Source organism: Bos taurus, chromosome 11, assembly GCF_002263795.3.
Source record: "Bos taurus isolate L1 Dominette 01449 registration number 42190680 breed Hereford chromosome 11, ARS-UCD2.0, whole genome shotgun sequence".
Classification (NCBI taxonomy): domain Eukaryota; kingdom Metazoa; phylum Chordata; class Mammalia; order Artiodactyla; family Bovidae; genus Bos; species Bos taurus.
The window spans coordinates 63,327,317-63,336,899 of record NC_037338.1 but is presented as its reverse complement, the minus strand read 5'-3'; the positions used below and the strand labels follow the sequence as shown (position 1 = coordinate 63,336,899).

Here is a 9,583-nt window from a genome sequence, read left to right as displayed (position 1 = left end):
GTTTGATCCCTGGTCCAGGAAGATCCCACGTGCCATGGGGTAAATGAGCCCATGCACTGCAGCTACTGAAGCATTTATGCCTCGAGCCTGTGCTCCACAAGATAAGCCACCTCAGTGAAAAGGCTGCGCACTGCCACTAAACAGTAACCCCTGCTCACTACACCAAGAGAAAGCCCTCACAAAGCAGTGAAGGCCCAGCACAGCAAAAAAAAAAATAAAAGATTAAAAAATTATGCTGTAAACTTGAATATTCCTTTAAAAAATGCCCATGTTTCCGCATGCATTAGAAGTATTCCCCACTAAGGACAGACACCCTGAGAATCTGGGCACTCCAGCATAGACTCTGACAAATAGGTGATTTGGCATATTGATTCAGAGAGAAACGTTGGAGCCCAACAAACATTAAGTTTGAATCCAGGTGCTGCCGTTCAATAAGTGTGTGGCCTCAGATTTTTTTTTTTCTTCATTTCTAAAGTAGGAACATCAAGTACAGTACTACCTATTCCACAGGTGTCGCCAGGGAAAGCCAGATCAGGTAATGCACACGGAACACGGGCAGCGGGCACATAAGGAGTACGCAGGCAGTGGAAGCCACATCAAAACCTATGCCCAACATAGAATACAACCAGTGACCCCGTGGAACCGAGAATTTTCACAGTGTATTAGTTTCACATCTTAATTTCTTTGGGTTTCTCCGCTTCCTCTTTTAAAAAGGACCTCACACCCACTTGTTTTTCTAGAAGAGGATGACCATAGACCAAAAAAGAGATTAAGAGGTTTCACATGAGTTCTTCTCGGAAACAGAGCCAAGCCCATGAAACACTATTTCCACCGAGTCTCTGAACACTGGAACGGTAGATTGGCAGGAATGGAAGGGACCACAGAGAATGTCACTCTCACCTGGCTCATGAAGACACTGAGACCCAGAGAGGTGAAGGTCCCAGAGCTAGCAGTACAGCCTGTGTGAACAGCACCTCCTAGAGTTGTGCAGTGCACAGCCATCACCAATGCAGCCACACGGCCCTCACGTCCTCCTGGGCACAGTGATGGAGTGAGGTGGTCCATTCAGAGGGTATCTCAGCACTTCTGGGGACGCTGGCATATTGACTCCCACATTTTCCCCACTCCCTGGAATAATGAAGCCCAAGAAGCTGTGGTATAGCCACCGAGGGAGAGTCTGCCTGAGCAGAGAGGTCATCTGCAGGCCAGAGGTGGAAGAAGAGATACAGAAGATAGGTGGCTTTGTTCCGGCCCCATAACGTAGCCCTACCTGAACATAGATCTACACCCATAGACTGCTTTCTGCTCAATTGTTTGAGCCAGTAAGTGTTAGTCGTTCTGTTACTTGCTGCTTCTGCTGCTGCTGTTTAGTCACTAAGTCATGTCTGACTCTTTACGACCCCATGGACAATAGCCCCCAGGTTCCTCTGTCCGTGAGATTTCCCAGGCAAGAATACTGGAGTGGGTAGCCATTACCTTCTCCAGGGGATCTTCCTGACCCAGGGATCAAACAGGCGTCTCCTGCATTGGCAGGCAGATTTTTTTACCAGGGCAGCCCTTCTGTCACTTGCTGTCTTATTATAATTAACAGAGGGGCTCAAAGTGCTATGAAGGTCCAGGCAGGAAAATTTCAGATCATAAAAGCCTTCCTGGACCAGGTTACATCAGAGAAAGATCTGAAAGGAAGATGGGTTGTAGACATGGTGGGAAGGGAGAGACAATTCAGGCAAGAAAAAGACCTTGAACAGATGCCCGAGACAGGCAAGCCTGTGGTAGGACTGTTCAGGGAAATAGGCTGGAACAGTGGGTACCTGAGGGAGTAATGGGAATTAGATTGAAGATGCAGTCTCCCACCAGTCTGTGAAGTTTGCTCTTCTGTGTGTAGTTAACAAGGAGTAGAAAAATCAAAGTTGGGTTTCAGAATTAATTCAGTGAAGGAGAGAGATGAGAATGAAATAAGAGAACTGTTAGGGAGGCTATTTGTAATCGTCTAAGGAAGACAGTCCATGGCTTCTAGGGTGCCCACAGTCCTGATTTGCCCAGAACCAAGGGATTTCCCCGGATGTTGGACTTGCAGTGCTAACAATGGGACAGTCAGGGAAATTGGGATGGTTGATCCCCTGAAACTGTAAAGGAAAAGACTGATAGATTTCACTGAGTAAAAATAACATATGACCTAAAAGATAGGAAATAGTCTAGATACATCAAATTTTCAATGTTTCTCTGTGGAAAAAAAATTAAATGAGACTTCTTGACTCCTACCATCCAGCTTCCCTGTGCCCTGGAATCCTTCATCACCAGGTGATGAATTCCCAAATTTCCACATCCTACTTTAATCAAAACCATTCATATCTTCAGCACTCTCTTGCTCTTTCAGAGCGCTCCAATATCTTCATCGTTCCTCTTTCTCCCTTCTGTCTTCACCTCCTTCTTTATCTAGCGACCACTCCAACCAACTTAGTCCATGTCATACTTCTGGTTCTCTGCCCTTGGCAAAACTTTGGACTCTGGATCAGTTCCAGCATCTACGCCCCTTCTACATAAAGGCTGTAGATAGACCTTGGATGAATGCTCAACGCCATCCATCAGTGAGTCTTTCTGTTCCTCTCTCCCACTTCCCCACATGACTCTTCAAGTGCTGCCCTACCACGGATATAGCTGCATGACGCCGGGCCAGTTGTGAGGATTCTGTATTAACATGCAGAAATGCTTAGCACAGTGCTTGGCATGTGGTAGGTACCCCCAGGAGTGTTAGCTTTTACTCACACAAGGAGTTTGACTTCACTCTTAGGAGGACTGATTCATTGTCTCAAGTAGTCTAGGTCACAGCACTCTGGTGTTCAACACATCAGTCACAGGACACGAAATCACTGTTGAAAATTTACTTTTGCAAAGACTTAAACAGACCTTTTGTCAAGTAAGGTAGAAATAAGCTCGTGAGAGGCTGCTCAACATCACTAGTCATTAGGGAAATGCAAATTAAAACTGCAATTGTCTCCACTACACACATATTAGAATGTCTAAAAGTTTAAAAACCAATCTTACCAGGATGGGCAAGAATGTGGAGGAATTAGATCTCTTATACACTGCTGGTGGGAATGTAAAATGTTTAGAAAAACAGTTTCTATTTTCATTTTCTGGCAATTTCTTAAAATGTTAAACATACATCTACCCTAAGACCTAGCCACTCCCTCCTAGGTATTTAGACACGAGAAAAGGAAGCATGTGCCCATCCAAAGATGTGTACACAGATGACTAGAGCAGCTTTAACTGTAATAACTCAAAGCTGGAAACAACCCAAATGATCCTCAAAAGGGACATGGATGCACAAACAACTTGAGTATATCCATGCTACGAATCTAATCTTCAGCGATAAAAAAGAATAGACTACTGATACAACAATATGGATAATTCACAAAATTATTATGCTGAGTGAAAGAAGCTAGAAGAGTACATACTGCACAATTCCATTTGCACAACATTATAGAAAATGCAAACTAACCTATAATGACAGAAAACAAGTCAATGATTGTTGGTAAGTAAGGAGAGAGGTGAAGAGGGACAGGAGTAAGTAATTACAAATGGACTTGAGAAAACTTTTGAGGGTGATGAATGCATTATCCTAATTGTGGTGGTGGTTTCATGCATCTATATATCTGTCAAAACTTGCCAAATTGCACACTTTAAAGATATGTTCTTTGTGTGAGAATTATACCTTAACAAAGCTATTAAAAACTCACTTTTGCCAATTAAGCGTCTCAGCTTTTAGGAATACCAGTTGCACAAGGGAAGCTGGCTGCCTTGGATGTAAAATGAGTGCCACCTTGTTGCTTAAACACCCCAAACAAGGGAAATAAAGAGATCGGACAAAAATCAACAAGAATGTAGAATTACTGTTTGGAAAATATTTTTTTTTTCAGGTTTTAAAACTTTTTATTTGCATAATAAAAAAAATGTGCATTCCAATAATTAAAATCATTTGAACAACAACAAAAAATGGCACTCTGATTAAACTGCATTTTACAGCCCGCAGAACACCTTGGACCAGCTTTTTACTCTAGATTTCACTGTCGTCCCACCCAGCTTCCTCCTTCACCAACATGCAAGTTCTTTTCCTTCCCTGCCAGCCACACAGGCAGATGGGAGAGGCAGGCGCGGCCTACGTTGTCAGTAGTTCTCCATTCTTTGATGTGAAAAGGGGTAGCACAGTCATTTAAACTCGATCCAACCTCTTTGCATCTTACAAAGTTAAACAGCTAAAAGAAGTAAAATAAGAAGGCAATGCTTGTGGAATGTACAGTGCATACTGGCGGCGCACGCTTCATTACGACTCGCCTGCTTGCTTCTCCTGTTCAATCGTTTCTTTCGAAGGCAGTGGATTTTTCTCTTGCGTTTCCGTTTTCTTCAATTTCGACTTATTGAACTTCTCAATCTCAGCCATATCGGGTTTGTCAGACATGGTTGCAGAGGGCGCGGAGCGAACTGCGAGCGAGTGAAGTCGAATCTGCGCTGTGGCCGCCGCGAGTGGAAAATATTTCTTATAGTTCTGATCTTATGACTGCATCCAGAATAAACCCCTAATATACATATTTTGCAATGCTAAAATATTTGCCCTTTGAACAGGCTTGAATGGATTATTTTTCTAAACGATAATTATACATTAGTTTAACAATGTGAGTGCGTGCTCAGTTGTGTCCGACTCTTTGTGATCCCGTGGACTGTAGCCTGCCAGGTTCCTCTGTCCATGGAATTTTCCAGGCAAGAATACTGGATTGCCATTTCCTCCTCCAGGGGATCTTCCTGACCCAGAGATCAAACCCGCATCTCTTGTATCTCCTGCATTGGCAGGCAGATTCTTTACCACTGAGCCACCTGGGAAGCCGCAGTTTGACAATAAACCTGAGATTAAGAGAAATATAAAATTCCCTGGTGGCTCAGACAGTAAAGAATCAGTCTGCAATGCAGGAGACTTGAGGTTCAATCCCTGGTTTGGAAAGATCCCCTGGAGAAGGGAATGGCAACCTACTCCAATGTTCTTGCCTGGAGAATTCCATGGACAGGGGAGCCTGGTGGGCTACAGTCCCTGGGGTCTCAAAGAGTTGGATGTGACTGAGAAACTAACACTTTCACTTCACTTTAGGAGAAATATATCTCAGAAAGAAAAAAAAAATGAAACAAACGTTCACAATAGCAATGAGCATCAGTTAAGTAAAATGAAGATAAGGATAGTCTGTGACTCCTTGAATGGAAGCCGTTTTTCTGTGGTTTCTTCCCGCACTTGAATCTTTGCCTCTAAGGCAAACTCCTCTGATTTAATTCAGCCTTTCACAAAAAGCAGCAGCTGCTAAGGAGCTCTTGGCCTCGTGAGACAAATTGTAAGTAGATGGCTGCTAAGAGGTTGTTTTTCCCCAACGTGGAAAGTGTGCCAAATCTGGTTAGGAAAGGGCGGTCAGGAGAGGAGCGAGCGATCACCACAGAGCAAGACAACCATAAGGGAAACGTGCCCAGGCCTGAATGTCCTCAGAAGCCCCTGGGAACTGATACAAACGTTTCCCATTGAAGGACAGTGAGGGGCCGAGAGCACAGTCACCGGCCAGCCCTGTGGTGTGGGTGAGCTGCACAGCCCTTCCCGGCCTTGGTTTCCTTGCCCATCAAATGGGGATGCTGTCACCTACCTCACAGGGTTGACGAGATGCTCAAAATTGCTGAGAACTCTGAAAGTGGTTTTTAAGAAATGTGTATGTGTCTGGCTGCACAGGGTCTTGTTGTGGCGTGTGAGATCTTTAGCTGTGGCATGTGAACTCTTAGCTGCAGTGTGCGGAATCTAGGTCCCTGAACAGGCATTGAACCTGGGCCCCCTGTATTAGGAGTGCAGAGTCTTAGCCACTGGGCCACCAGAGAAGTCCTTGAAAGTGTTTTTTTAAAAACATGTTACAGATTAGCACCATTTGCATACCTATCAGAAACCAGCGGGAACTTGGAGAAATTAAGTTGATATCAAGCTTCTCCATACTTTTTAAACAATATCCTACCAACCAAGAAGGCTGAGCCTTCATTTTCTGCCTGTAGCTTTATGTAAAGAAACAGATATTTGTCTTGTTTCACCAGTCATACATACTCCTGCCCCTCTGGAGATCTCAATCCATTTCCCTGGCCCTAGCCTTCTGATGTGTTTGAGTAGATTCTAATCTAACTGAGCCTGGACTCAAGGACTGAATTGTGGTTGGTGTTAAGGTTTGTCTGGAAACTGGCAGTCCCACTTGAGTGCTTACCCCTTGCCTCATTTCCTCCCCAGAGCTTACATGTCAGCCCCCACCTCTGGTCCCAGCCAATTGCAGCCCTTAGGCCATCCTGCCCCATCTCTCAGTCATATCTGACTCTTGTGACCCCATGGACTATAACCTGCCTGGCTCCTCTGTCCATGGGATTTTCCAGGCAAGAATACAGGATTGGTTGCCATTTCCTTCTCCAGGGGATCTTCCCAACCCAGGGACTGAACACGGGTCTCCTGCATTGCAGGTGGATGCTTAACCTACTGAGCCATCCCATCTCTAGCATCTGTCTATATATACCAGCATCCTGTATTTTAAGTTAGCAAGCAAATTCCTACCCAGTTTCATTCCTGAGTCTCAGTCATCATAAATCATCCGGGAGCTCCAGGCTCTTAGGATGGGCGCTTTGCAACGCTTTGATTTCCAGACGCTGTTCATTTCTCTGTCCTAGCCACCAGGGTGGAGTAAGTCTGACCCAGTGCCCAGGCTGTTGTCCTCTGTGAGCAGACGTGCCTGGCGAACTGATGGGAAGTTTGAGGACCTCTGGATAAAGCAGGTTTCTCAATCTCAGCACTGTTAATATTTGAGTTCAGATAATTCTTTGTGTTTTTCGGAGCGGGGGGCGGAGTGGTTAGCATTGCAGGGTGTTTAGTAGCATCCCTGGCCTCTACCCATTAGATGCTCCCCTCCCCCAGATTGTGACAACCTTCAGACATTGCCCGAATTGTCTCCAATTAAGAATCGCAGGGTAAAGCTCCCCTGACCTCCTCCTGGAGCCCCCTGTTGTGACTCTCGGTTGCAGCCCCCTGTTGCCCCATGAGGAGAAGGAAATGGCAACCCACTCCAGTGGTCTTGCCTGGAGAATCCCATGGATGGAGAAGCTTGGTAGGCTGCAGTCCATGGGGTCGCACAGAGTCAGACACGACTGAAGCGACTTGGCAGCAGCAGCAGTTGCCCCATGAACACCTTCCACCTCCATTCAGTGAGCACAGCCCCAGAGACTGATTGGCAGGCTTTCCGATCTAAGAGACATTTGTTGAATTTCTGGCCGCCCAGCCTCTGAACTACCTTCTTGGGTTTGGGAAATCCCATCCAACATGAGGCGGAGGCAAAGACCACCACTGAGGTCATGGCCTCCTCCAGCTTCTCTCACAGTGAGAATGGTGGTTGAGGCTCAAGCCTGTCCAGGTCCTTGGAGGATGAGAATGCCTTTTGTTTTAACAGTCCCTATTAAATCGCTTCTGGAGCATCAGCAGCTCCCAGCTTACAAACATGGCTTGTAAGGGAGCCTCCAGCCTATAGGCTGCCATGGAAACTTCTGAAGGAGGCATGCGGGTTAGTTTAGTGTGGTTTTGAGGACCTGTGGATCCAGGAAATTCCTCTCTTAGAAAAGAAGGAATAACTAACAGTGCATTTAAACTTGCGCACTTGATTGGAGCACAGAAGCTAGAATCAGACTGTGTGTGGGTGGGCTCAGTCCCTTCAGTTGTGTCTGACTCTTTACGACCCTATAGACTACGGTCCGCCAGGCTTCTCTGTCCACGAGATTCTCCAGGCAAAAATACTGGAGTGGGTTCCCACACCCTCCTCCAGGGGAATCTTCCCTAACCAGGGATTGAACCCACGTCTGTTGCATCTCCTGCATTGCAGGCAGATTCTTTACCGATGAGCCACTGGGGAAGCCCCAGAACCAGACTACCTGGTTCAAATTCTGGCTCTGCTGTTTGACGTCTCTGGGTCTCAATTTCTCCAGCTGTTTACACAGGGATTGTAAGATGTTTCAGGGCTGTTATCTACATTAAATATTTGTTAATACTTGCAGAGCACTTACAACAGTGCCTGGCACGTAATGAGTGCTGTGTATTGCTATAAATGCAGTGTTATGCAACCCACGCTGGGATTCTTGTCTGGAGAATCCCATGGATAGAGGAGCCTGGTGGGTTACAGTCCACAGGATCACAAAGAGTCCGACTGACTTAGCAGGCAGGCAGGCAGTGTTATCTATGATAACAACATACACATATAAAGGCAGTAAATTAAATATCCCATGTTAGGAAAACAAATAAATTATAGAACATTTATAGCATTTTATGCAGGCACTGAAAGAGTATTTTAAAAGAGTATTTCAAGACATGGTGATGATGAAAATAAGCCTCCCCGCCATAATGAAAAGAACTTTATGTCAGATGTTAGAAAAGTTAAAAACTTTGAATGAATATCTCCTTTTTTTAAACAGACCTTATTTTAGAGCAGTTTTAGGTTTATAGCAAAATTGAGCAGAAACCACAGAGTTCCCATATACTCCCTGCCCCACTCACGCATAGCCTCCTTCACTATCAACATTCCCCAGCAGAGCGATGCATTTGTCACACACTGACATCACTGTCACCCAAGTCCATAGCTGACATTACAGTTCAGTCTTGGTGCTGTGCATCCAAAGGCTTTTGACAAATGTGTGATAACATGCGTCCACCATTATAGGATCACACACAGCAGAGTAGTTTTGCTGCCCTAAAAATCCTCTCTGCTCCTCATATTCACCCTCACGTCCCCCTGACGCCTCGCAACCACTCTTACTTTTTTAAGAATGTCGTATAGTTGTAATCTTACACTATGTAGCACTTTCCAATTGGCTTCTTTTACTTAATAATATGCATTCAAGGTTCCTTCATGTCTTCTCATGGCTTGCTAGCACAATTCTTTTTAGAGCTGAATAATATTCCACTGACTGGATGTACCACAATTTTTTTTTAACCTTTCACCTACTGAAGGACACCGTGGTTGCTTCCAACTGGTCAATTATGAATAAAGGTGCTATGAATATCTGTGTGCACTTTTTGTGTAAATCTTATTATGAGCTGATTTGGGTAAATACCAAGGAACAGAATTGCTGGATCATGTGGTAAGAGTATGTTTAGTTTTGCAAGAAACCTCCGAGCTGTCTTTCAAAGCGGCTGTACTGCTTTGCATTCCCATCAGCATGAATGAGAGCTCTTGTTGCTCTACATCCCCACCAACATTTGGTGTTGTCAATGCTTTGGACTCTAAGAGATGTGTAGTAGTATCTTGGCTTAATTTGCTTATTTAATTGATTATGACCCCTTCTAAAAATTAAATTTATAGGGACTTCCCCAGCAGTCCAGGGGTTAAGATTTCACCTTCCAATGCAGGGGGCATGAGTTTGATCCCTGGCAGGGGAACTAAGATTCCACATGCTGTGGGGTATGGCCACATTTTTTTTTTTTTTTAAGTTAAATTTAAACCTGTGTCTCTTAACTCTTTAGATGTTTGCTTTACCTTCTTTGGGGTTT

The 9,583-nt window shown here is 44.8% G+C and overlaps 1 long non-coding RNA gene across 1 annotated transcript; it reads right to left on the bottom strand.

The window, feature by feature from the left end:
- Nucleotides 1-3,997: 3,997 nt before the first annotated feature.
- LOC101905979 (uncharacterized) lies at nt 3,998-7,603 on the bottom strand. The gene is made up of 2 exons (XR_809810.4): nt 7,541-7,603; nt 3,998-4,546 (listed from the first exon to the last, which is right to left on the bottom strand). It is a non-coding gene; the product is annotated as an uncharacterized lncRNA (long non-coding RNA).
- Between the last annotated feature and the right edge of the window lie 1,980 nt (nt 7,604-9,583).